Below are 27746 nucleotides of genomic sequence, written 5' to 3'. Positions count from 1 at the left end.
CCAGCCATCATCACCGAGGATGACCAGCAGGAACGTGACCAGGAGACCTTCACACTCCACCTGCAGCCCATCGATCCTACTCAGCCAACCACACCGCAGGACATACCCGAACCACCCCAAACATCCCACAGCCCCCAATTGAGCACAACACAAGTCGACACACAAATGGGCACTGAGTTTTGGAGCCGTTGGTCATCACAACAGGCGCAACACTACGCGTGCCTCACCACCCACAGCCAATACCTGTCAAGTCTGCCCCATCATTTGCCTAGACCAGTGGTTTCCAAACTTTTTTGAATCACGGCGCCCCAGAATATAAGATTTTTTTTTAACGGCACCCCTAGGCCAAAAATTTCTTATTGAGAAATTTTGAAATAGATATTACATTAAGTAGATCGCATTTATATGTCATCCTTAGGGTGAGTTGTGTGGTGAGGGACAAGATTTGCTTCTGTTTGGCCACATATTTTATGACTGGCAGCCACCAGCACTGGTTTTGCCTATTATATTGACCATGAATAATTTGAATTGGTCCTGGACCACCAACCCAGGGCACCCCTGCAAGTGTTCCGAGGCACCCCAGGGAGACACGGCACACAGTTTGGGAACCTCTGGCCTAGACTGAGTCGCAACTCAGGCAGACTTATAGTGCAGGTGGGCAGAATCGCTAACTACATGGAGCAGATGAGGGCAGACAATGGCCAAATGCAAACAAACCTACAACGCATCTTGGATGAACAGCAGCGGCAGCAACAATCACTAATCCAGATCATACAACACAACCAAATGATCAATGACAACCTATCACGCATAATAGCTAACAACACTGCCGCTAATACGCAGCTCACAGCAAGCTTGAACAATCTCAGTCAAAGCCTTAGTGTGTTGGCATCACACCATGCCACATCTAGCTCGGGGACAACGATACCAAGCCACACCCCAGTTCATTCCCCAGTCCGACGCTCAAGTCGAACCCGCATCAACGAGCCAGCACAATCCTCGGCACCCAGCACACAAAAAAAACACAAATAATAATGCTTGGTCAGAATATGTTGACCATTACAATGTTTTTTCTTTTTTCTTTTTCACAAAAATTCGTGTGTTAAAATGAATAAATTGTGAACACGGAATATGTGTATTGTTTAATTAGCTCCACAAACTACATGCACATTAGTGTCTTGGGCCAGATGTGGATTGTTAGAAATATATTGCCTGCCCCTAGGTGACCTCAGCTCAACGTGTGTCTAATCTATGGCACCCAGCACATTGGCCATGGCCGCAAGATCAGATAAAGCTACCCTGACTGCATGCCACTGCGACTCCTGGGTAGGGAAGCAGAGAGAGGCATCTATGTAGCCATCCAAGACATCCAAAACCTGAGTGGCCATTCAAAAATTAAAGGTGAGTGTCATGGCCTGTAATCAATACAATACTGTGTTCTATTACTTTACAGAAGCACCACAAAGACATAGACGTGTATGTATGTTTAAACTCACCTGAATTAAATATTTTTAAAAGGTGGCCTGTGAGATACTAATTACATCGCCAGTCACAGGCTGGAAGCTGACAGTAGCCATAAAGTGCAACACAGCCAGGAGTTTGTGCAGGTCTGAGACAGAGCGAGAGCGTACTGTCTCAGGGTCTAGGTTCATTTTGACAAGGTCATACAGAGGGAAAATATTATTTACATTTAGACGGAGCATCTGTATAACATGGTCATCAGCAATTTTGTTATCGTTTAAACGCCCACTAAAAAAACAAGCCATGGCCAGCCTACGCGGAACATGTACCACCTGATGACCCTGTTGATTTTCCTGGCCTGGGTTTATTGTAGCCTCATGGAGCAGTGTCAGGTATCCCCCAGCAAACAAGACAGCAGTACTACACACGGTAGCAGCCATTTCAGATTGAGAGTGGTGAAAAATGTGTTGGGGCCCCTTTTAAAAGGTCCAAAAAGTCAGGTGTGACTAATGTAGAATTGACAACACATGTAAACACGCTTCTCAAAAGCAGGTCTACTTTTTTTTAGGCTTTTTGTATGATTAGTAATTTTTTGCGGCCGCACATGCATTTTCACGGAAGATATTTCAAATACGAATGTTTAGTAAATGACCGAGTTCTATATCTAAACAACCGCGTTTGACCGATGGTGTATTCATTCGTATTTTTACTACACAGCCGTAATAAAAATACGAATTACCTCATCACTGCCGAGATTTGTGCTTAGTAAATTCCCGAGATGACACTTTGAAGAAAAAACACCAAATCGGTCAAAATCGGGAGCTTAGTAAATATACCCCAGTGTGTCTACAAGGACCGCTCCTGGATCCTTTGTTCTCCATCCGTACCTCGGAATTTGTTGTTTAAACGAGATGCCATAAGATCTATCTCTGGTAGACCCCATCTGTTCACTATTGTCTGAAACACTTCTGGGTGTAATGCCCATTCGGTTTCCTGAATGGTGTGTCGACTGAGAAAATCCGCTTCCCAGTTCAGTACACCTGGGACAAACACTGCCGACAATGCTGGGAGATGAAGTTCTGCCCATCTTAGAAAGAGTTACTTCCTCCATCAATCTTTTGCTGTGAGTTCCTCCTTGATGATTGAGGTACGCTACTGCTGTCGCATTGTCTGAGCGAATCTGGACCGGTCTTCCTTGCAGACTGTCCTTTGCCTGAACTAGAGCCATATAAATGGCCCTTATCTCCAACAGATTTATTGGCAGGCGACTTTCCCTTATGGTCCATTTTCCCTAGAACCAAAGGCTTCCGAGTACCGCACCCCAGCCTTGCAGACTGGCATCTGTTGTCAGGACTTGCCATTCTTTTATCCAAAAGGGTCTCCCCTTGTTTAAATGGTCTGTCTGTAGCCACCACGCTAGAGACCTTTTTACGTTTACTGGAAACTTTATCATCTGCTTTTTTATCGTCTGATGATTTCCATTCCATTTGGTCAGAATAAGGTGCTGCAATGGTCTGGAGTGGAATTGCGCATATTCCATCATGTCGAAGGTTGATACCATCAGACCCAACAGTCGCATTGCTGCATGGACTGACATTGTCTGGGCATGCAACGCTTACTGAGCCATGACATGCACCTTGACTATCTTTTTCTCTGGTAAGAGAACTTTCTGTAGGTCTGAATCCAATATGGCCCCCAAATGAACCATCCGCTGTGACGGATTCAGAGACGACTTTTCCCAATTTATGAGCCACCCGTGTCTCTGTAAACAAACTATTGTCTGTTGAAGATGGCACAAAAGTAACTCCTGCAAATGTGCTAGGATTAACAGGTCGTCGAGGTATGGGAATATTCTTATCCCCTGCTTGCGAAGACAAGCTGCCATAACCACCATAATTTTGGTAAACACCCTGGGTGCTGTTGCTAGCCCGAAGGGCAAAGCTTGGAACTGAAAATGTTCCTGGAGGATGGCAAACCTGGAGGTAACACTGATGAGACAGTGCTATAGGCACATGTAGGTAAGCATCCTGTACATCCAGAGATACCATGTAATCTCCCGGATCCATAGCCAACATTATGGAGCGTAATGTCTCCATGTGGAACCTTGGGATCCAAATGTATTTGTTTAACATTTTCAGATTGAGAATTGGTCGAAAAGACCCATTCGGCTTCTGGATCAGAAATAGATTGGAGTAAAACCCCTGTCCCCTTTGTGATGGAGGCACTGGGACAATCACACCTGACTGCAGTAATTTTTGGACTGCTTCTTGCAGGGCATTGGCCTTCGACTCTATACGAGATGGGCTGGTGCAAAAAAATCTTTGAGGAGGCTGCCTCCTGAATGGGAACCCATACCCCTGAGATACCACCTTCTGCACCCAAGCATGACTGTTGCCATATGTGTGCAAAATGAAGGAGTCGGCCCCCACCCTGGAATCCACCAGGCGGAGGCCCGTCTCTTCAGGCTGATGGTTTCTGTTAAGGCTTGGAAGCTGGCTTTTTGGTAGCCCACTGCTTCCTACCCCTGGTTTTAAACTGGGGTTGCTTAGACTCTTCTTTAGCCTTTGCTTTGCCTTGCCATTGAAATGGCCTAAACTTTGAACCCCTAGACTTAGGGTTATAACTAGTCGGAAATCTGACCTTCTTCGACTCAGCTTCCGATTCTAGAATGTCTGACAATCGTTTCCCAAACAATATATTATCAATGAAAGGTAATGCTTCCAATTCCTTCTTGCATTCTGCATCTGCTTTCCAAGTACGCAGCCAAACTGCTCTACGAGCGGCTACCGTCAAGGCTGATGCTCTAGAAGCGATTGTACCCATGTCAATTGCCGCTTCTTCCAAGTATTGGGCAGATTGTCTTAAACGGCTTAAATGATACTCTTGCTCCCTATTAGAAGAGAGGTCATTCTCTAGTTCCTCTTTCCATTCGCCCATTGCCTTTGCTATCCAGGCTGAAGCCATAGCAGGTCTTACCACTGCTCCTGCGAGAGAAAATATATTTTTCAAGAAGCTATCTACCCTTCTGTCTGTGACATCATTTAGTGAGGTAGATGACAGTGGTTAAGCAGATTTATGCACAAGTCGCAGTACATGTGCATCTACTTTTGGAGGAACTTCTCTTTTCAAACAATTCGCAGCTGGAAATGGATAATAAGAATTCCATCTGTAAATGCTGATTTACATACAGGACTAAAAGCAACACCTTAAAAATAAGATTTTACTCACCGGTAAATCTATTTCTCGTAGTCCGTAGTGGATGCTGGGACTCCGTAAGGACCATGGGGAATAGCGGCTCCGCAGGAGACTGGGCACAACTAAAGAAAGCTTTAGGACTACCTGGTGTGCACTGGCTCCTCCCTCTATGACCCTCCTCCAGACCTCAGTTAGGATACTGTGCCCGGAAGAGCTGACACAATTAGGAAGGATTTTGAATCCCGGGTAAGACTCATACCAGCCACACCAATCACACCGTATAACTCGTGATACTATACCCAGTTAACAGTATGAAATATAACTGAGCCTCTCAACAGATGGCTCAACAATAACCCTTTAGTTAAACAATAACTATATACATGTATTGCAGACAATCCGCACTTGGGATGGGCGCCCAGCATCCACTACGGACTACGAGAAATAGATTTACCGGTGAGTAAAATCTTATTTTCTCTGACGTCCTAAGTTGATGCTGGGACTCCGTAAGGACCATGGGGATTATACCAAAGCTCCCAAACGGGCGGGAGAGTGCGGATGACTCTGCAGCACCGAATGAGAAAACTCTAGGTCCTCCTCAGCCAGGGTATCAAACTTGTAGACTCTTGCAAAAGTGTTTGAACCCGACCAAGTAACAGCTCGGCAAAGATGTAAAGCCGAGACCCCTCGGGCATCCGCCCAAGAAGAGCCCCTTTCCTCGTGGAATGGGCTTTTACAGATTTAGGGAGCGGCAGTCCAGCCGCAGAATGTGCAAGTTGAATCGTGCTACAGATCCAGCGAGCAATAGTCTGCTTAGAAGCAGGAGCACCCAGCTTGTTGGGTGCATACAGGATAAATAGCGAGACAGTTTTCCTGACTCCAGCCGTCCTGGAAACATATATTTTCAGGGCCCTGACTACGTCCAGTAACTTGGAGTCCTCCAAGTCCCAAGTAGCCGCAGGCACCACAATAGGTTGGTTCACATGAAAAGCTGATACCACCTTAGGAAGGAATTGGGAACGAGTCCTCAATTCCGCCCTATCCATATAAAAAAATCAGATAAGGGCTTTTGCATGACAAAGCCGCCAATTCTGATACACGCCTGGCCGACGCCAAGGCCAATAGCATGACCACTTTCCACGTCGTGAGGTATTTTAGCTCCACGGATTTAAGTGGCTCAACCCAATGCGACTTCAGGAAATCCAACACCACGTTGAGATCCCACGGTGCCACTGGAGGCACAAACGGGGGCTGAATATGCAGCACTCCCTTAACAAAAGTCAGAACTTCAGGCAGTGAAGCCAGTTCTTTTTTGGAAGAAAATGTACAGAGCCGAAATCTGGACCTTAATGGAACCCAATTTTAGGCCCATAGTCACTCCTGACTGTAGGAAGTGCAGAAATCGACCCAGTTGAAATTCCTCCGTTGGGGTCTTCCTGGCCTCACACCAAGCAACATATTTTCGCCATATGCGGTGATAATGTTTTGCGATCACATCTTTCCTAGCCTTAATCAGCGTAGGAATGACTTCCTCCGGAATGCCTTTTTCCTTTAGGATCCGGTGTTCAACCGCCATGCCATCAAACGCAGCCGCGGTAAGTCTTGGAACAGACAGGGCCCCTGCTGCAGCAGGTCCTGTCTGAGCGGCAGAGGCCATGGGTCCTCTGAGATCATTTCTTGAAGTTCTGGGTACCAAGCTCTTCTTGGCCAATCCGGAACCACGAGTATAGTTCGTACTCCTCTCCTTCTTTTATTCTCAGTACCTTCGGTATGAGAGGCAGAGGAGGGAACACATACACCGACTGGTACACCCACGGTGTTACCAGAGCGTCCCAGCTATTGCCTGAGGGTCCCTTGACCTGGCGCAATATATTTTTAGCTTTTTGTTGAGGCGGGACGCCGACATGTCCACCTGTGGCCCCAATGGTGTACAATCATTTGGAAGACTTCTGGATGAAGTCCCCACTCTCCCGGATGGAGGTCGTGCCTGCTGAGAAAGTCTATTTCCCAGTTGTCCACTCCGGGAATGAACACTGCTGACAGTGCTAACACATGATTTTCCGCCCATCGGAAAATCCTTGTGGCTTCTGCCATCGCCATCCTGCTTCTTGTGCCGCCCTATTGGTTTACATGGGCGACCGCCGTGATGTTGTCTGACTGGATCAGCACCGGCTGGTGTTGAAGCAGGGTTCTAGCCTGACTTAGGGCATTGTAAATGGCCCTTAGTTCCCGAATATTTATGAGTAGGGAAGTCTCCTGACTCGACCATAATCCTTGCAAGTTTCTTCCCTGTGTGACTGCCCCCCAGCCTCGAAGGCTGGCATCCGTGGTCACCAGGACCCAGTCCTGTATGCCGAATCTGCGGCCCTCTAGAAGATGAGCACTCTGCAGCCACCACAACAGTGACACCCTGGCCCTTGGAGACAGGGTTATCAGCCGATTCATCTGAAGATGCGACCCGGACCACTTGTCCAACAGATCCCACTGGAAGATCCTTGCATGGAACCTGCCGAACGGATTTTCTTCGTAAGAAGGTACCATCTTTCCCAGGACTCGTGTGCATTGATGCACCGACACCTGTATTTGTTCTAGGAGGTCTCTGACTAGAGATGACAACTCCTTGGCCTTCTCCTCTGGGAGAAACACTTTTTCCTGTTCTGTGTCCAGAACCATATCCAGGAACAGTAGACGCGTCGTAGGAACCAGCTGCGACTTTGGACTATTCAGAATCCAGCCGTGCTGTTGTAGCACTTCCCGAGATAGTGCTACTCCGACCAACAACTGCTCCCTGGACCTCGCCTTTATAAGGAGATCGTCCAAGTACGGGATAATTATAACTCCCTTTTTTTGAAGGAGTATCATCATTTCGGCCATTACCCTGGTAAATACCCTCGGTGCCGGGAACAGACCAACGGCAACGTCTGGAATTGGTAATGACAGTCCTGTACCACAATTTTGAGGTACTCCTGGTGAGGAGGGTAAATGGGGACATGCAGGTAAGCATCCTTGATGTCCAGTGATACCATGTAATCCCCTTCGTCCAGGCTTGCAATAACCGCCCTGAGCGATTCCATTTTGAACTTGAACCTTCGTATATAAGTGTTCAAAGATTTCAATTTTAGAATGGGTCTCACCGAACCGTCTGGTTTCGGTACCACAAACATTGTGGAATAGTAACCCCGGCCTTGTTGAAGGAGGGGTACCTTGATTATCACCTGCTGGAAGTACAGCATGTGAATTGCCGCCAGTACTACCTCCCCTTTCTCCGAGGGCAGCAGGCAAGGCTGATTTGAGGTAATGGCGAGGGGGAGTCGCCTCGTACTCCAGCTTGTATCCCTGTGATACTACTTGCAGAACCCAGGGATCCACCTGTGAGCGAGCCCACTGGTCGCTGAAGTTCCCGAGACGCGCCCCCACCGCACCTGGCTCCACCTGTGGAGCCCCAGCGTCATGCGGTGGACTCAGGTGAAGCGGGGGAAGATTTTTGATCCTGGGAACTGGCTGTCTGGTGCAGCTTTTTCCCTCTTCCCTTGTCTCTGTGCAGAAAGGAAGCGCCTTTGACCCGCTCGCTTTTCTGAAGCCGAAAGGACTGTACCTGATAATACGGTGCTTTCTTAGGCTGTGAGGAACCTGAGGTAAAAAAATTTCTTCCCAGCTGTAGCTGTGGATACGAGGTCCCAGAGACCATCCCCAAACAATTCCTCACCCTCATGAGGCAGAATCTCCATGTGCCTTTTAAAGTCAGCATCACCTGTCCACTGCCGGGTCCCTAATACCCTCCTGGCAGAATGGACATTGCATTAACTTTTGGAAGCCAGCCGGCAAATATCCCTCTGTGCATCCCTCATATATAAGACGACGTCTTTAATATGCTCTATGGTTAGCAAAATAGTATCCCTGTATAGGGTATCAATATTATCTGACAGGGTATCAGACCACGCTGCAGCAGCACTATCCATGCTGAGGCAATTACAGGTCTCAGTATAGTACCTGAGTGTGTATATACATACTTCAGGATAGCCTTCTGCTTTTTAACAGCAGGCTCCTTCAAAGTGGCCGTATCCTAAGACGGCAGTGCCACCTTTTTTGACAAACGTGTGAGCGCCTTATCCACCCTAGGGGATATCCCCAACGTGACCTATCCTCTGGCGGGAAAGGGTACGCCATCAGTAACTTTTTAGAAATTACCAGTTTCTTATCGGGGGAACCCACGCTTCATTCACTAATCTGATGGGGGAACAAAACACTGGCTGCTTTTTCTCCCCAAACATAAAAACCCCTTTTTTGTGGTATTTGGGTTAATGTCAGAAATGTGTAACACATTTTTCATTGCCGAGTGCAACGGATGCTCCTAGTGGATTGTCCTCAAACATGTCGACACAGCCGTACCTACACACCGCACACACACAGGGAATGCTCTGACTGAGGACAGGATCCCACAAAATCCTTTGAGGAGACAGAGAGAGAGTATGCCAGCACACACCAGAGCGCTATATAATGCAGGGATTAACACTATAACTGAGTGATTTTTCCCCCAATAGCTGCTTGTATACACAATATTGCGCCTAAATTTGGTGCCCCCCCTCTCTTTTTAACCCTTTGAGCCTGAAAACTACAGGGGAGAGCCTGGGGAGCTGTCTTCCAGCAGCACTGTGAAGAAAAAATGGCGCCAGTGTGCTGAGGGAGATAGCCCCGCCCCTTTTTTCGGCTGACTTTTCTCCCGCTTTTTTTATGGATTCTGGCAGGGGTATTTATCACATATATAGCCTCTGGGACTATATATTGTGATTTTTTGCCAGCCAAGGTATTCATATTGCTGCTCAGGGCGCCCCCCCCCCAGCGCCCTGCACCCATCAGTGACCGGAGTGTGAGGTGTGCATGAGGAGCAATGGCGCACAGCTGCAGTGCTGTGCGCTACCTTGTTGAAGACCGAAGTCTTCTGCCGCCGATTTCCAGGACCATCTTCATGCTTCTGGCTCTGTAAGGGGGACGGCGGCGCGGCTCCGGGACCGAACGATCGAGGTCGAGTCCTGTGTTCGATCCCTCTGGAGCTAATGGTGTCCAGTAGCCTAAGAAGCTCAAACTATCTCCAGTCAGGTAGGTTCGCTTCTTCTCCCCTTAGTCCCTCGTAGCAGTGAGTCTGTTGCCAGCAGATCTCACTGAAAATAAAAAACCTAAAATATACTTTCTTTTCTAGGAGCTCAGGAGAGCCCCTAGTGTGCATCCAGCTCAGCCGGGCACAAGATTCTAACTGAGGTCTGGAGGAGGGTCATAGAGGGAGGAGCCAGTGCACACCAGGTAGTCCTAAAGCTTTCTTTAGTTGTGCCCAGTCTCCTGCGGAGCCGCTATTCCCCATGGTCCTTACGGAGTCCCAGCATCCACTTAGGACGTCAGAGAAAAGACATTTCATACACTTTAAATGAAGCCGCTGCGGCCGCTATACTTAATCCACAACCTGCGTACTTATTACACCATTAGCGTACAGAGTCCCGTACCGTGCACGGACTTTGCGTACAAACGCCACGCTGGCTGTACAAAGTACACTTAGCGCGTACACACCCAAAGATACACTGTGAACCCTTAACAGCTATACATGCGATAGTAATACACTTTAAACCTTAGCAGGGAAAGGAAAACACGACACAAGATTGTATTTAAACTGCTGGGTTTTGACCACAACATATTATTACTGAAAGGGGGTTACAATAACAAAGCAATACAATACAAAGAATAATGGGTACAGTGAATGATACATACTTGTTTGGATTTCGCCGCGCTACCCAGTCTGGTCCTCGGTCATTTAGATAGATAACTTTTAGAGTCTTCTGACCTAAGGCCTGCAGCTGGCTCCTTTTATACAATCTCCCAAAACTTAACACAATGGATACTGTAATCTCTTTGTCCATTGGACACAGGGATGGTCATTTACAGTACAGGTGAGGTCATAGGCTGGTTTGAATAGGTGGGTGATGTCTGTTCAAGATGCACTTGTGGGTGGTCTCCTCTGGGTTCCTGCCGCATACCTAATGTACAGTAAATACAGTTTATATCTATATTCTGCTCCTGCACATAACTATTCGCAGGAACGTGCGATCTTCTGCAAACCAACACCGGAATATTACCCTTAAAATACCCTACAGCTGGATACCAAACACCACCTTATAACCTTGTTCTGTCCCCTCCTATCCTGCAAAGGTGAATCCCTTTGTTCTGATACCATTTAAAATAAGATTTTACTCACCGGTAAATCTATTTCTCGTAGTCCGTAGTGGATGCTGGGGACTCCGTAAGGACCATGGGGAATAGACGGCTCCGCAGGAGACTGGGCACATCTAAAGAAAGAATTAGGACTATCTGGTGTGCACTGGCTCCTCCCCCTATGACCCTCCTCCAAGCCTCAGTTAGGAACTGTGCCCGGAAGAGCTGACACAATAAGGAAGGATTTTGAATCCCGGGTAAGACTCATACCACAAAAAGAGGGGGATGGTTCCCGTATAGTACCGGAGCCAAAAGAAAAAAGAAAGACTATATATCTTTTCTGGGGCACACTTGTAAATGAGTGTGCCCCAGAAAAGATATATAGTCTTTCTTTTTTCTTTTGGCTCCGGTACTATACGGGAACCATCCCCCTCTTTTTGTGTATCAGTTTACTGAACTATCTCTGGGAGCACCACCAACCTAGCGCCTAATAGTAATTTTTTGTTTGTATATTGGCCAGATGTTGGTTCATATATTAGAGCCTTTGCTCTAACAACATCACTTTATAACATCTATTACCCATATTGAGTGATCTTGTGCAGACTCTATCATATCCTTTTTCCTAAGACTCATACCAGCCACACCAATCACACCATATAACACGTGATAGGAACCCCGGTTAACAGTATGATAACAATTGGAGCCTCTGAAGAGATGGCTCACAACAAAACCCGATTTTTGTAACAATAACTATGTACAAGTATTGCAGACAATCCGCACTTGGGATGGGCGCCCAGCATCCACTACGGACTACGAGAAATAGATTTACCGGTGAGTAAAATCTTATTTTCTCTGACGTCCTAGTGGATGCTGGGGACTCCGTAAGGACCATGGGGATTATACCAAAGCTCCCAAACGGGCGGGAGAGTGCGGATGACTCTGCAGCACCGAATGAGAGAACTCCAGGTCCTCCTCAGCCAGGGAATCAAATTTGTAGAATTTAGCAAACGTGTTTGCCCCTGACCAAGTAGCTGCTCGGCAAAGTTGTAAAGCCGAGACCCCTCGGGCAGCCGCCCAAGATGAGCCCACCTTCCTTGTGGAATGGGCTTTTATTGATTTAGGCTGCGGTAATCCTACCGCAGAATGCGCCAGCTGAATAGTGCTACAAATCCAGCGCGCAATAGACTGCTTAGAAGCAGGAGCACCCAGCTTGTTGGGTGCATACAGGATAAACAGCGAGTCAGTTTTTCTGACTCCAGCCGTCCTGGAACATAAATTTTTAGGGCCCTGACTATGTCCAGCAACTTGGAAACCTCCAAGTCCCTAGTAGCCGCAGGCACCACAATAGGTTGGTTCAAGTGAAAAGCTGAGACCACCTTCGGGAGAAACTGAGGACGAGTCCTCAATTCTGCCCTATCCATCTGGAAAATCAGATAAGGGCTTTTTCAAGACAAAGCCGCCAAATCTGAAACCCGCCTGGCCGAAGCCAGGGCCAACAGTATGACCACTTTCCACGTGAGATATTTTAATTCCACAGTCTTAAGTGGTTCGAACCAATGTGATTTCAGGAATGCCAAAACCACATTGAGATCCCAAGGTGCCACTGGGGGCACAAAAGGAGGCTGAATATGCAGAACTCCTTTGACAAAAGTCTGAACTTCAGGCAGTGAAGCCAGTTCTTTCTGGAAGAAAATCGACAGAGCCGAAAACTGGACCTTGATGGACCCCAATTTGAGGCCCAACGTCACCCCTGCTTGCAGGAAGTGTAGGAATCGACCCAGTTGAAATTCCTCCTTCGGGGCCTTCATGGCCTCACACCAAGCAACATATTTCCGCCAAATGTGGTAATAATGCCTTGCGGTGACATCCTTCCTGGCTTTGATCAGGGTAGGGATGACTTCCTCCGGAATACCCTTTTCCTTTAGGATCCGGTGTTCAACCGCCATGCCGTCAAACGCAGCCGCGGTAAGTCTTGGAACAGACAGGGTCCCTGCTGCAGCAGGTCTTGTCTGAGCGGCAGAGGCCAAGGGTCCTCTGCCAGCATCTCTTGAAGTTCCGGGTACCAAGCTCTTCTTGGCCAATCCGGAACCATGAGTATGGTTTTTACTCCTCGCAGTCTTATTATTCTCAGCACCCTGGGTATGAGAGGTAGAGGAGGAAACACATAAACCGACTGGTACACCCACGGTGTCACTAGAGCGTCCACAGCGATCGCCTGAGGGTCCCTTGACCTGGCGCAATATCTTTCAACTTTTTGTTGAGGCGGGACGCCATCATGTCCACCCGTGGTCATTCCCAACGGTTTACCCGCATTTGGAAACTTCTGGAAGAAGTCCCCATTCTCCCGGGTGTAGGTCGCCCATCGGAGAATCCTTGTGGCTTCTGCCATCGCCATCCTGCTTCTTGTGCCGCCCTGTCAGTTTACATGGGCGACCGCCGTGATGTTGTCTGAATGGATCAGTACCGGCTGGTTCTGAAGCAGGGGCCTTGCTTGGCTTAGGGCATTGTAAATGGCCCTTAGCTCCAGAATAATTATGTGAAGCGAAATCTCCTTGGAATTTTCTTCCCTGTGTGACTGCACCCCAGCCCCGAAGGCTGGCCTCCGTGGTCACCAGGACCCAGTCCTGTATTCCGAATCTGCGGCCCTCTAGTAGATGAGCCCTCTGCAGCCACCACAGCAGCGACACCCTGTTTCTTGCCGACAGGGTTATCCGCTGTTGTATCTGTAGATGGGACCCGGACCATTTGTCCCACAGGTCCCACTGGAACGTCCTTGCGTGGAACCTTCCGAATGGAATTATGCTTCGTACGAAGCTACCATTTTTTCCAGGACTCGTGTGCTTCCACTGGAAGAAACACTCTTTTCTGGTCTGTGTCCAGAATCATTCCCAGGAACAGAAGACGTGTCGTCGGGACCAGCTGTGACTTTGGAATATTGAGAATCCAGTCGTGCTGTTGTAGCACTTCCCGAGAGAGTGCTACCCCTACTACCAACTGTTCTTTGGACCTCGCCTTTATCAGGAGATCGTCCAAGTACGGGATAATAAAAACTTCCTTCCTGCGAAGGAGTATCATCATTTCGGCCGTTACCTTGGTAAAGACCTTCGGTGCCGTGGACAACTCCAACGGCAGCGTCTGGAACTGATAGTGACAGTCCTGTACCACACATCTGAGGTACTCCTGGTGAGGAGGGTAAATGGGGACATGCAGGTACGCATCCTTGATGTCCAGGGAGACCCTGTAATCCCCCTCGTCCAGGCTCGTAATAACCGCCCTGAGCGATTCCATCTCGAACTTGAATCTTCTGATATAAAAGTTCAAGTATTTTAATTTTAAGATGGGTCTCACCGAACCGTTCTGTTTCGGTACCACAACCATTGTGGAATAGTAACCCCTTCCTTGCTGAAGGAGGGGCACCTTGACAATCACTTGTTGTGATTATAGTGTTGAATAGCCACCAACACCGCCTCCCTGGCAGAGGGAGGTGCCGGTAAGGCAGATTTTAGGAAACGGCGGGGGGAAGAACGTCTCGAACTCCAGCCTGTACCCCACTGGGCGCTGAAATTTCTGAGACGGGCCCCCACCGTACCCGGGTCTGCCTGAGCAGCCCCAGCGTCATGCTGTGGACTTACCGGACGCAGGGAGGACTTCTGCTCTTGGGAACTAGCTGTGCGCTGCAGCTTTTTCCTCTCCTTTTGCCTCTCGGCAGAAAGGATGAGCCTCTAGCCCTCTTGCTTTTCTGGGGCCGAAAGGACTGTACTTGATGATACGGTGCTTTCCTTTGTTGTGGGGTAGCCTGTGGCAAAAAAGTCGATTTCCCAGCAGTAGCTGTGGAAACGAGGTCTGAAAGACCATCCCCAAACAGTTTTACCCCCTTATAGGGCAAAACTTCCATGTGCCGATTCGAGTCGGCATCGCCTGACCATTGCCGAGTCCATAACCCCCGTCTGGCGGCAATGGACCTAGCGCTTATTTTTGATGCCAGCCGGCAAATATCCCTCTGTGCATCACGCATGTATAAGACCACGTCTTTTATATGCTCTATTGTCAGCAAAATATTGTCCCTATCCATAGTTATTTTCCGACAGGGAATCTGACCACGCAGCGGGAGCACTGCACATCCATGCCGAAGCAATGGCTGGTCGCAATATAATGCCCGAGTGTGTGACTATATCTTTCAGGGTAACCCCCTGCTTTTTATCAGCAGGTTCCTTCAGGGCGGCCGTATCCGGAGACGGTAGTGCCACCTTTTCTGATAAGCGTGTAAGCGCTGTATCTACCCTATGGGGTGTTTCCCAACGTGACCTATCCTCTGGCGGGAAAGGGTACGCTGCCAATAACCGTTTAGAAATTATCAATTTCTTACCGGGGGAAGACCACGCTTCCTCACACACCTCATTTAATTTCTCAGATGCAGGAAAACCTACTGGTAGTTTTCTGTCACCAAACATAATACCCTTTTATGTGGTACCTGGGGTATTATCATAAATGTGTAATACATTTTTCATTGCCTCAATCATGTAACGGGTGGACCTATTTGGAGGGTACACTAGTCTCATCGTCGTCGACACTGGAGTCGGTATCCGTGTCGACATCTGTTTCTGCCATCTGAGGTAGCGGGCGTTTTTAGAGCCCCCCATGACATTTGAGACGCTGGAACAGGCCCAAGCTGAGTAGCCGGCTGTTCTGTGTCGTCGACCTTTTGTGTAAGGAGTTGACACTTTCACGTAATCCTTCCATAAGTCCAACCACACCGGTGTCGATCCCGCAGGGGGTGACATCACATTTACAGGCATTCGCTCCGCCTCCACATCATTATCCTCCTCATACATGTCGACACAGCCGTACCGACACACAGCATACACACAGGGAATGCTCTGACAGAGGACAGGACCCCACAAAGCCCTTTGGGGAGACAGAGGGAGAGTATGCCAGCACACACCAGGGCGCTATATATCACAGGGATATCACATATAAAGAGTGTTTTCCCTTATAGCTGCCTATATATATTGTATACTGCGCCTAAATTGTGCCCCCCCTCTCTTTTTAACCCTTTCTGTAGTGTATTGACTGCAGGGGAGAGCCAGGGAGCTTCCCTCCAACGGAGCTGTGAGGGAAAAATGGCGCCAGTGTGCTGAAGGAGATAGCTCCGCCCCTTTTTCGCGGACTTTCTCCCGCATTTTTATGGATTCTGGCAGGGGTTAAAAAGCACCCATATAGCCTCTGGGGCTATATATGGTGCCAGTTTTGCCAGCCAAGGTGTCAGTATTGCTGCTCAGGGCGCCCCCCCTAGCGCCCTGCACCCATCAGTGACCGGAGTGTGAGGTGTGCATGAGAAGCAATGGCGCACAGCTGCAGTGCTGTGCGCTACCTTGGAGAAGACAGAAGTCTTCAGCCGCCGATTTTCCGGACCACCTTCTTGCTTCTGGCTCTGTAAGGGGGACGGCGGCGCGGCTCCGGGAACGGACGACGAGGTCGGGTCCTGTGTTCAATCCCTCTGGAGCTAATGGTGTCCAGTAGCCTAAGAAGCCCAAGCTACCACCACTTAGGTAGGTTCGCTTCTTCTCCCCTTAGTCCCTCGATGCAGTGAGCCTGTTGCCAGCAGGTCTCACTGAAAATAAAAAACCTAACAAACACTTTCTTCCTAGGAGCTCAGGAGAGCCCCTAGTGTGCATCCAGCTCAGCCGGGCACAGAAATCTAACTGAGGCTTGGAGGAGGGTCATAGGGGGAGGAGCCAGTGCACACCAGATAGTCCTAAATCTTTCTTTAGATGTGCCCAGTCTCCTGCGGAGCCGTCTATTCCCCATGGTCCTTACGGAGTCCCCAGCATCCACTAGGACGTTAGAGAAACTGTTGTAACTTGCTGGTGTGGAGCAAGGAGACTATGTGTACATTGTGCACTATTTGGATTAAATATGTAATGTGTTTTGATAGCTTTTCCATGCGTCCACAAACTCAACTGTAAATACTCATACCATGCGCTAATGCGCAGGACTGCGGGAGCGACCATACGCAAATTGCGAATATGTGCACACACGGCAGAACAAGTACACGCACGGAGGCCATCTGTGTGTAGTTTGTACGTGATGTGTGTACTGCAATATTTTTCGACTTCGACAGTCCACCCTTTGGCAGTCACCAATAACTGCCACTATCTAATCAATAAACAGAAAAATATCTATACAATATCTACAGAAGCTTGGATGGTCGGGGTAGAGTTGTAGGTCGGAAATGTATGGCCTAGTGGGATAGTAAAAGCATGTATGTATGAATCCATGTCTGAGGGGCATGTATCATTATGCCGTATATGTTCTACTTAAGCTTCGAGGTATTGCGAAGTATACATTAAATCCTTCTCATCCCGTATTAAGGGTCTGTAAATAGGCTAACAAACACTACCGAGCTCTTTTCGGCTTCTTGTTCCAACAAATGGGGTGCACATTTAGTTGATGATACATGGAGGGGGAAACATATGTGAGAGCTAGTATATGTGGATATCACCTGTCGACTATGTGTGGCATTAGCTGGAGGTTGCAGAGATGAAGATAAGACACATATATAAAAATACATTCACATAAACATTTTGGGTAGGGCTGATGTCTTTTCCGGATGGATGTATCTGGGCAGAGGGGGAGACAAAAGAAAAACGGGTGAAAGAAACAGGCCATGAAATTAATTTGCAATCCTTATCATAACACTGTCTCTATGGATGGGTCATAAATTAAATCTGCTGCTATAACAGCGCCCTCGCTTTTTAGACTCATCAAATTTGTGCTGTGCTTGCGCCGCATTAGAATTTGAACACACCTAAATATCGAACCAATAATTATGACGACTCCCAGGGTACAAGGGAGAAACTTCCCCACACTCATAATGACATTCTGAGCCCACTGTCCTAAACCTGAGAACCATTTGCGTGGGTTCAACCATGAGACCCAGCTGGTCAGTTCATTACTCACAGTCGCTAAGGTAAGGTTGTGCTTCCTCCTGAACTCCCACTTCAACTGCAAGATATCGTCCATCTTTTGATCGATAATCTCCGTTGGGTCGTCAGTGCTATTTGTAATATACGTACAGTACTTCACACCATATTGAGTTGCAAGGGTAACACAGTACCCACCTGTCACGGCTGTGACATAATTAAGGACCATCCTGTGCTGAATCAGTTCCTTCTTGTAAGCTTGTAACTCCCTTCCCGTATACCTGAAGGTGTCGTCATACATCTCAGTGATATTATCTATCAAGTTCGCTAGCGCATGGATATACCTATAATTTATAGTTCCTCTGGCAGTATGGGTAATGTCTAATGCAAGAAGGAACTGAATCCCGGTGGATTCGTGGATCAAATCAAAGGCTGCGTGCTCTGCTCTATCTATGAGGTGTCTCCTGATGATGTGTTCATAGTGAGTATGAGTATAAGGAGCCTGAGCACTGCGGTGAACGTCTTTCATTTTATTATGGGTTATGACCTCTGGTAGTACTCTCCCAATATAACATAATCCCTCTGAGCTCGGCGCAAGCCACTTGCACGCCTTCCTCCCACATATGAAATAGGCATCATCTGGGAGAACATAGGGAACAAAATAGAACATCACCATATTGCAAATTTTCCAAGTAAAGAAACCAATCCCTAGTTCTCCCATCTGCTCAGTACAAGTATCGGGCTGGATGATATGAGCACAATACCATGACGATACTTTTCCAACCCACATGGTCTTGCTTCCATGAGTATACCTATACCGGAAATACCTCCCACTGTTGGCTATTTGGCGTACAAGTTCAGAGTCTATGGGTATCCTATCAGCTCTGTATGAAAAGGTCATTGTCTGGTTATTCCATTCACTTCCCAATTTCCCGGTTTTCGGTAATTGGAAATATTAAAACACAATAAGGACCTATCTACATGATACTGGTGGAGCTTCAAACTATGGGGCCTAGAGATATTGAATTTCTTGTCCACCGGTCTCCCACCCCTCAATTCGAGTACCTCATCTATTGCTAAAGGGTATGGTACTAATCCTGACTTACTCTGACCTTGAGGTACTTGTGAGCACACCCAACATTCTGTATTGTTTAAGACCTTACCCACTAGTGAGTGGTAATCACTCAATGGATGGCGGTCCATGTTGATATTAAGGTTGGACTGACATCTCTGGATGCACCCATCCTCTACTATATTCTCACAATTCCTACAAATACAATATTCATCAGACAATAACCCCTCACAGTGCCTCAGAGCTCACTGACTACCAGAGCGCTTACTGATGCCAGCCTTTACTGAAGTGATGTGCTGCTCCTGAGATCCTACAAATTCATACTCGCCATCAGAACCCATTCCAGATCCCTGCTCGACCTCTCTGGGACCCTCACCAAAACAAACTGTCCTGATCAAAACCAGAATTACTAACAGAACCCACAACGCAGTCTCTTGTGATCGATCCATTTCGTTATGGGAAAGGAGGAAAATAAGAAGGAGAAAAAAAAGGAAAATGCAGGGGGAGGTGAAAAAAGAAAATGGTGCGACAACCGTTCTAGATCTTGTTACTCTCTGTGCTCAGATGCCCTTCAACAGTCCTGCCTCTCAACTTTCCCGGTACAAACACTCCAGTGATACGAGATTCTCTATACTCTGCTCTTTGTCACGAGTTCTCTCCGGGTCAGCGACCTTCTTGCAGTGGGACGAGTGGACCCAAGTCTCTCTTTCGGCGACCTTTAATGCTGTCGTGCTGGTTAACAAGACTTGGTATGGTCCTTCCCACCTGTCTATGAGGCAACCTGAGCGTAAGAAATATCGAATCATCACATAATCCCCAGGCTCAATGTCATGACAATTACTGATCGGTAGGTCAGGGATCACCAGCTTTAAATTTCTTTGTTGATTTCTCAGCTGCTGGATCATCCCAACCAAATATTTCACAGTCACTTCATTATTACATTTCAAATCATCCTGGGGGTCTATCATTACATGAGGTTGTCGACCAAAAAGAATTTCAAAGGTTGATAAGTTAAGGGGAGACCTGGGAGTGGTTCTGATGCTGTACAACACTAGTGGCAAAGCTTCTGGCCACAGCAATCCAGTCTCAGCCATCACTTTGCTCAGCTTGTTCATAATAGTGCTGTTCACTCTCTCTACCTTTGCACTTGCCTGTGGACGGTACGGAGTATGCAGCTTGCTATTAATTCCCATCAGTTTGCACATGACCTGAAAGACTACACCTGTAAAATGGGTACCCCTGTCACTTTCAATTATTCTAGGGGTACCATATCTACATACAAATTTCTGCACAATTTTCTTTGCAGTGAACGTAGCAGTATTTGTGGCAGCAGGGAACGCTTCTACCCAGTTGGAAAATACATCAATACAAACAAAAACATATTTCAAATTCCTACAGGGTGGTAACTGTATGAAGTAAATTAGTATTACCTGAAAAGGTCCGTCTATAGGAGGGATATGGGATGGCTCTGTTGGTATTGTCTTTCCAATATTCTTTCTCAAGCAAGTAAAGCATGTCATTGCTCTCTTACCTGCATGAGAAGAGAAACCTGGCGCACACCAGTAGGCTCTTACCAATTTACACATACCCTCTTTGCCCAGATGAGTCAGACCGTGTGCCGCCTCAGCTAGGCTTGAAAGATATGCTCTGGGGGCCACCGGCTTACCTTGTCCACAGTCCTGAGGACTCCTGGCCATACCCCTTTGCCCTCCAGACTGCCTTTTCCTGTAGGGAACACAAATTTTGCATTTCGATTAATTGTTGTGTGTTGATCGTGTTAAATGTCATCAGTGATGTGATGTTCGTTTGTATGGGGGTGCTTGCTGCTGATTTAGCAGCTTCATCTGCCCGGCTGTTACCAAGTGAAATTGGGTCTTGGTTGTAAGTGTGTGCTTTGCACTTGATAACAGCCACTCTGTCTGGTTCCTGTATTGCTGTCAAAAGCCTTTTGATGTGGGACGCATGCGCTACAGGTGTGCCAGCTGCCGTCATGAAATTTCTGAGGCGCCATAGGGCCCCAAAATCATGCACTTCTCCAGAGGTGTACCTAGAATCTGTGTATATATTAGCTGACTTACCCTTGGTCAATTCACACGCTCTGGTTAGGGCGACCAGCTCAGCAACTTGTGCTGAGTGCGGTGGGCCCAGGGAATTAGCTTCTATGATATCTTCGTCATCTACAACTGCATATCCAGTGCACAAATCTCCCGATTCTGTCTGTCTGTGGAAACTACCGTCAGTGTAGAAGGTAAAGTCTACTCCTTCTAGTGGGTTGTCACTGATGTCAGGTCTCGCTGTGAAAGTTTGATTCAGGTATTCCATACAATCATGCGTATCAGTATCTGCACTAAATCCTCCTTCACCAACATTCTCATCCTCCACCCTTTGTGCCTGTCCAGGCACACTTGGCAAGTAAGTTGCAGGATTTAGTGAGCTGCATCTCTTAATGGTGATCTTTACCGGGGCCATCAGTGATAATTCCCACTTTGTAAACCGAGCAGATGAGACATGTCTGGTTCGGGCTGAGTTCAGTAAGGCTGATACTGCATGAGGTGTATGAATGGTCAGGTCATGACCTAACACTACGTCCTCGCTTTTACTTACCAGCAAAGCTATCGCTGCAACACTTCGCAAGCAAGTGGGGAGAGACCGCGCTACAGTGTCGAACTGTGAACTGTAGTAAGCTACCGGTCTGCTGGCATCACCATGTCTCTGAGTTAAAACCCCTGCCGCGTACCCTGCACTTTCTGTACCGTACAATTCGAAGGGCTTCTCATAATCTGGCATACCTAATGCAGGTGCCTGTGATAGGCACTGTTTGAGTCTCTCAAATGCCAGTTTGGACTCATCTGTGTGCGAGATCCGTTCTGGTTTGTTCGAAGAGACCATTTCTTGCAAAAGTAAAGCCAGTATAGAGAACCCTGGAATCCAGTTTCGACAGTACCCACACATTCCAAGGAAAGTGCGGATCTGTTGCTGCGTTTGTGGCAGAGTCATGTCGCGAATTGCCTGTATTCTATCAGCAGTGAGGTGTCTAAGTCCTTGAGTCAAGCAATGTTCCAAATATTTGACCCTGGTCCGGCACAACTGCAACTTATCCTTTGAAACCTTGTGTCCCATTTGGGAAAGATGAAACAGAAGCTGTTTCGTGTCTTTCAAGGACGGTTCTAGTGAGTCAGAACACAACAATAAGTCATCAACATACTGTATTAGTACTGATCCACTCTCAGGTTGAAATGATTGTAAACAGTCATGCAAAGCCTGGGAGAAAATACTTGGGCTGTCAATGAAACCTTGGGGAAGACGAGTCCAGGTGTACTGTACTCCCCTGTATGTAAAGACAAAAAGGTATTGGCTGTCAGGGTGAAGAGGGACAGAAAAGAAAGCAGAAAAGAGGTCAATGACAGTGAAGAATTTTGCAGTATACGGAATTTGCATGAGGATGACAGCTGGATTGAGCACTATGGGGAATTGGCTCTCAACTATCTTGTTTATCCCCCTTAGATCCTGCACTAGTCTGTAATCCCTCCCCCCACTCTTTTTCACAGGGAAGATGAGACTATTGGCGGTGCTGGACGTCCTGACTAGGATGCCCTGCTGTAGCAGCCGCTCTATGACAGGGTACACTCCTAATTCTACCTCTGGCTTCAGAGGATACTGAGGAATTTTTGGAGCTATCCTACCATCTTTTACTTGTACTACTACTGGAGCTACATTCGCCATCAATCCAGTGTCTTGTCCATCTTTGGTCCAAAGGGAACCCGGTATTTGTGAGATCATTTCCTCTACCTTTGATGGACACTTGTCTATAACAGTAGAATGCAACATAAGCCTTTGAGGGGTGTCTAATATATATTGCACTTCTTGAGCGTGGTTCTCTGGTATATCCAAGAAGACACCCTCAGGAGTACAGTATATGACACACCGCATTTTACACAATAAATCTCTGCCGAGTAGATTAGTCGGAGCCGATGCAGCCAACAGAAAAGAATGTTTGGTTTGCAAGGGCCCTATCGTAATCTCTGCAGGTCTACTCAAAGGGTATTGTTGCACCGTTCCTGTTACTCCTATTGCTCAAATAATTTTTCCTGTGGTTTTTATACCTGATGTGGAATACAACACTGACCTGGCCGCCCCTGTATCTACAAGAAATGGTAATGGTACACCAGCTACATCAACCGTGACCTCAGGTTCACTACCAAGGCTAGCAATCAATTTCACTGGCTGCAGACTACAGGTGTGGCCCCACCCTTATTGTGTATGGGTACCCTCTCGCAGCGCATTGGCAGCTACAATATGTGAGGGGGGTAGCTGTGGTTTTTCAGAGGCCTGCCAATCTCTCCTTGGTGGGTACCTCCTTGTTTCCCCTCTATGTGGCTCATAATCTCTTCTATATGGTCCCTGATCCCAATTATGTGAATTGTAGTGTGGTTCGTATTCTGGTCTAGGGGGTCGGTATACGTTGTGTGTACCTTTATTCCTCCAATCCTTCAAGTAATGTCCTACCTTCTGACAATTATAACATTTTACTACACGTGGCTTACCATCAGGGGTCTGGAGTTTTGGCTGATGTGGTTTTGTTGTAAGAGCATTTATACTTACTGTCATCAGCTTATCCCCCTGAGACTCCCTGTGTTTACTGATGTTCCGGTCGTGCTCGATAGCGGACTCTCTCAATGCAGCCACCGAGATACCTCTCCAGTTAGGTAGAGAGGTTTGTACCCTTGTTCTTAATGCCTCCTTCAACCCGTCCATTAATCCAGTAACAGCTACCTGCCTGTGATGTGCATTATCTTTTATGTCCTCGATCCCAGTGTATCTAGCTATTTCCTGCAGTGCTCGATGGAAATATTCGGATGCCATTTCACCTTCCTTTTGTCTTATGGAGAAAATTTTATTCCATTTGACAATAGTAGGGAAATACACTCCTAGTTGCAGATTGATTTGCTTTACGTTCTCCTGATTGTATTAATCAATGAGAGGTACGTCTGCATCTAACTTACTGTCTGCTATGAATTTCGTGGTGTCAATATTTGAGGGTAAACACACTCGTAGCACTGTTCGCCAATCTTTCTTTGTAGGCTCATGGGCGTTACCTAACTCTTTAATGAATCTCTGGCATCCGACTAGATCTTTCCTGGGATCGGGAAATTCAGACATAATTGACCTTAACTCTGCCCGGGACCAGGGACAATGCATAGCAATGTTCCTGATGGGAGTTACTCCCTGAGCGTCAGTTCTCCCGTTGGGAACTGCAATCACCCTGACAGGATTTAATTCAATTACGTCCTTCTGGTTTGATTCTACAATGTGGGGAGCTATTGTTTCTGCATAGTGTATGGTGCCGTACTTACCTGTGGACACGACCTCACTTATCCCTCCGCTAGGGGTCTTGCTACAACTCTTGGTGGTTGGGCCGTGCCCACCTGAGTATCTTGTATGGTGGCTGCTAGAGAGAGTGCCGATATCGTGCTGGGATCATCTTCCTGCTCACAATCCTGCGGAAAATTTTAAATGGGATACAGCTGGCAAGGGTTAGCGTTAGTACATTTATCAATCACATTCCTATCCTGTACCAATGCACCATTGCTTGTAGCCACTTTCTCCTCAACAATATATGGTGGTGGTGGTGCGGTCGCCATTGTTTTCCCGCTAGGTTTGGAACCTGCTGCGCGAGCTAATTCCCTTTGCACATCCCCCTCTTGCTGCCATAAATTTAAACAATCTGTATGTCTAATCCTTTGTTTTCTGGATTTTATGAGACATATCCTTATCCTTAAGTTCTGCAATACCTCCGGTTCAAAGCTGCCCACCTTAGGGAATGGTACCCTATCTTTTTCAGTCATACGTAACCATTCATTGCAAAAAGCCTCCGTATGTGAACCATATTTCTCACACATAATAAACCTTGCTGACCCTCTTGGTCGCAATTCTGACCTTTTCGGTCCCACTTCTTCAGCCTGAACCCTAGCTACCAAATGCCCACTGCTTGTGCAATTGGATCCCATCGCGGACTTTTTGCTAATAAACGCAATCCCCAATGCACACCGCAGATAGACGGTGAAAGACACCTATCGCTTTCACTCGCTCCTTCTCCGCTGAGTACCACGACTCACTCCAATAGTGAACACCGCGTACCCAGTGAGGCTCTATTGGTTTCTATTTACTGGAAGTGTTAGGAGTGACTTACCTTTTCCAGTAAATATCCGCCGCTGGAGATTTTCCTGAGAGAGACCAGCGAAAACTCCCTATACACAAATCACGCTTGCGTATGCTCTATACAGCGCTAATGATACCGCGATTCTACGCAAAAGCTCGTAAAAGGGGTATCAAGTTGCGCTATATATCGCACTCACAAACGTGCGGTCCAATCACACAGCGTATAGGTACTTGTTACCTATCTGCTGTACGACCACGGGTCGATGTACAAACTGTGACCCTCAGCCGGAGCGTAACAAAAAACCTTTGAACTTCAATACTACACAATGCACAATTCCCTATTACGCTCCTCTGCAAATCTCCTCGCGATTTGCGTATTTCAATCTATATTAACGTGAGTCAGCCGCCTCTCGCCGCCAAGCCTCCACTTACTTGGTGTACCACGCGACGGGATCCCGAATTCCGGGGTTCAAATCCACTCACTCCTACGTTCGCTCACTCAAATACACTTTGGTTTTTCTGTACAGAAAATTTTAATTCATTCAGATAGGCAGCTTTACCCCAGAGGCAATACAGTTTAAACAAAAGTTTTATACTAATCTGCTTTAGAAACCGAGTAGTTTTGTGCTATTGTAGCATGGCTACTGTCCCACCTTTGAACTAAATGACACAATTGTGTAATTTGTACTTAGCGCCCGCACTCTTACGCACTTTGCATAAACACGCAACCGTGCGTGTCTCTTACGCTGCGTGCACAGTCCTGTACTTTGTCTGAGACATGTGTACAAAACCGTGCGTCTGCAATAAAACAAATCCCACAACTCTATAAATGTGAGCAATACTAACTATAATCACTCACTTAACACAACACCGTTTTTCCTGTATGAACCTTTACAACCAGGCCAGAACTGCGTTTGTGTCTTTACACTTACTTACTTAAACACTTAATTTAGTTTTAACTATATAGCAACAAATGTGTCCGGTTTCACACAGATCTAAATGAATCTAGCAATCTGAGTCTTTATGGCAACAATGTGAGAGGGTATGCAAAGTATGGGTGCCTTTTGTGTACGCTTTTTGGCGCCAAAAAAAACGTAACAGATTTTTTAAATAGCTTTTTTCCTGTTGTTTTTTACGGGTTCTACAAGCACCTCTGCAAACCATACAGAGCAGACGTCATCTAATCAGCACACAAGTAGGGTTTTCAGTGTATCTATCGACCACGAAAAGGTTACGTAGGATACTTACTGTCCACCCTTTGCTGATAGATTAAGTCTGCTATGATATGTTAGGCTGTGAGTATGTGGAAAATCGGATGAGCCCCCAATTGTAAATGTTGATTTACATACAGGACTAAAAGCAACACTTTAAAAAGACATTTCATACACTTTAAATGAAGCCGCTGCGGCCACTATACTTAATCCACAACCTGCGTACTTATTACACCATTAGCGTACAGAGTCCCGTACCGTGTACGGACTTTGCGTACAAACGCCACGCTGGCTGTACAAAGTACACACAGCGCGTACACACCCAAAGATACACCGTGAACCCTTAACAGCTATGCATGCGATAGTAATACACTTTAAACCTTAGCAGGGAAAGGAAAACACGACACCAGATTGTATTTAAACTGCTGGGTTTCGACACCACAACATATTATTACTGAAAGGGGGTTACAATAACAAAGCAATACAATACAAAGAATAATGGCTACAGTGAATGGTACATACTTGTTTGGATTTCGCCGCGCTACCCAGTCTGGTCCTCGGTCATTCTTCTGACCAGGCTTGCAGCTGGCTCCTTTTATACAATCTTCCAAAACTTAACACAATGGAACAGGGGCGGAACTGTGGGAGGCAGTGGAGTCGGCTGCCGCCGGGCTCCTGGCCTGTAGGGGGCACATTTCCTCCACTGTCTCCCGCTGCCTGATCGCCGCTGCTCAGCGGCGGAAATTGCGGGGCCCACAGCCGGCAGCAGTGTAATGAGTCTCACTGACTCATTACACGCTGCCGTCGCTGCGCTGCAGGCCTTAACACAGGAGGAAGCCGCCGGACGTGAGCGCACAGCGCCAGCAAGTGAGAAGGGTGAGCTCATCACCCTTCATCTCGGCACCGCGCTGCTGCTTCTTACTCCATACTCCTGGTCTCTGCCACCGCTGAATGCTGGGAGAAGGGGGAGGGAGGAGGGACAGTCACGGCAGCAGTGTGTGTGGAGAGTGAGGACTGGGAGACATCGGCTCAGCCGCAGTGAGGAGCCTTACAGGAGCCAGGAGGTGCAAAGTATGTTGTACACACATGCTGGCTGTGTGTGTATGTATTTAGCTGTGTGTGTTTTGCTATGGGTGTATGTGTTTTGCTATGGGTGTAAGTATGTTGTACACACATGCTGGCTGTGTGTGTATGTATTTAGCTGTGTGTGTTTTGCTATGGGTGTATGTGTTTTGCTATGGGTGTATGTGTGTGGTTTTGCAATGGGGGGTGTATGTATTTTGCTATTGGTGTATGTATACTGTATTTTTTTGCTATGGGTGTGTGTTTGTGTATGTATATATGTGTTTTGCTATGTGTGTTTAGTAGTGTGTGTGTGTTTGTACGTTTTTGCTATGGATGTGTGTGTGTGTATATGTATTTTGCTGTGTGTGTGTGTTTACTATGTGTGTATATACAGTATACTGTATATCCATATCTACAGATGTAGCCACACTCACGACTAGTGTTCCCATGTCTATGAAATGTGCA

General features: G+C 47.1%; 1 protein-coding gene across 1 annotated transcript in view; it reads right to left on the bottom strand.

Moving 5' to 3' along the window:
* The window catches only part of CHID1 (chitinase domain containing 1), a 990316-nt gene that overhangs the window by 853888 nt on the left and 108682 nt on the right, over positions 1–27746 (bottom strand). The gene's annotated exons all lie outside the window — the stretch shown is intronic.

Source organism: Pseudophryne corroboree, chromosome 11 (genome assembly GCF_028390025.1).
Source record: "Pseudophryne corroboree isolate aPseCor3 chromosome 11, aPseCor3.hap2, whole genome shotgun sequence".
Taxonomy (NCBI): Eukaryota; Metazoa; Chordata; class Amphibia; order Anura; family Myobatrachidae; genus Pseudophryne; species Pseudophryne corroboree.
The sequence above is the reverse complement of the archived record's forward strand: the minus strand, read 5'-3'. Positions and strand labels throughout refer to the sequence as shown.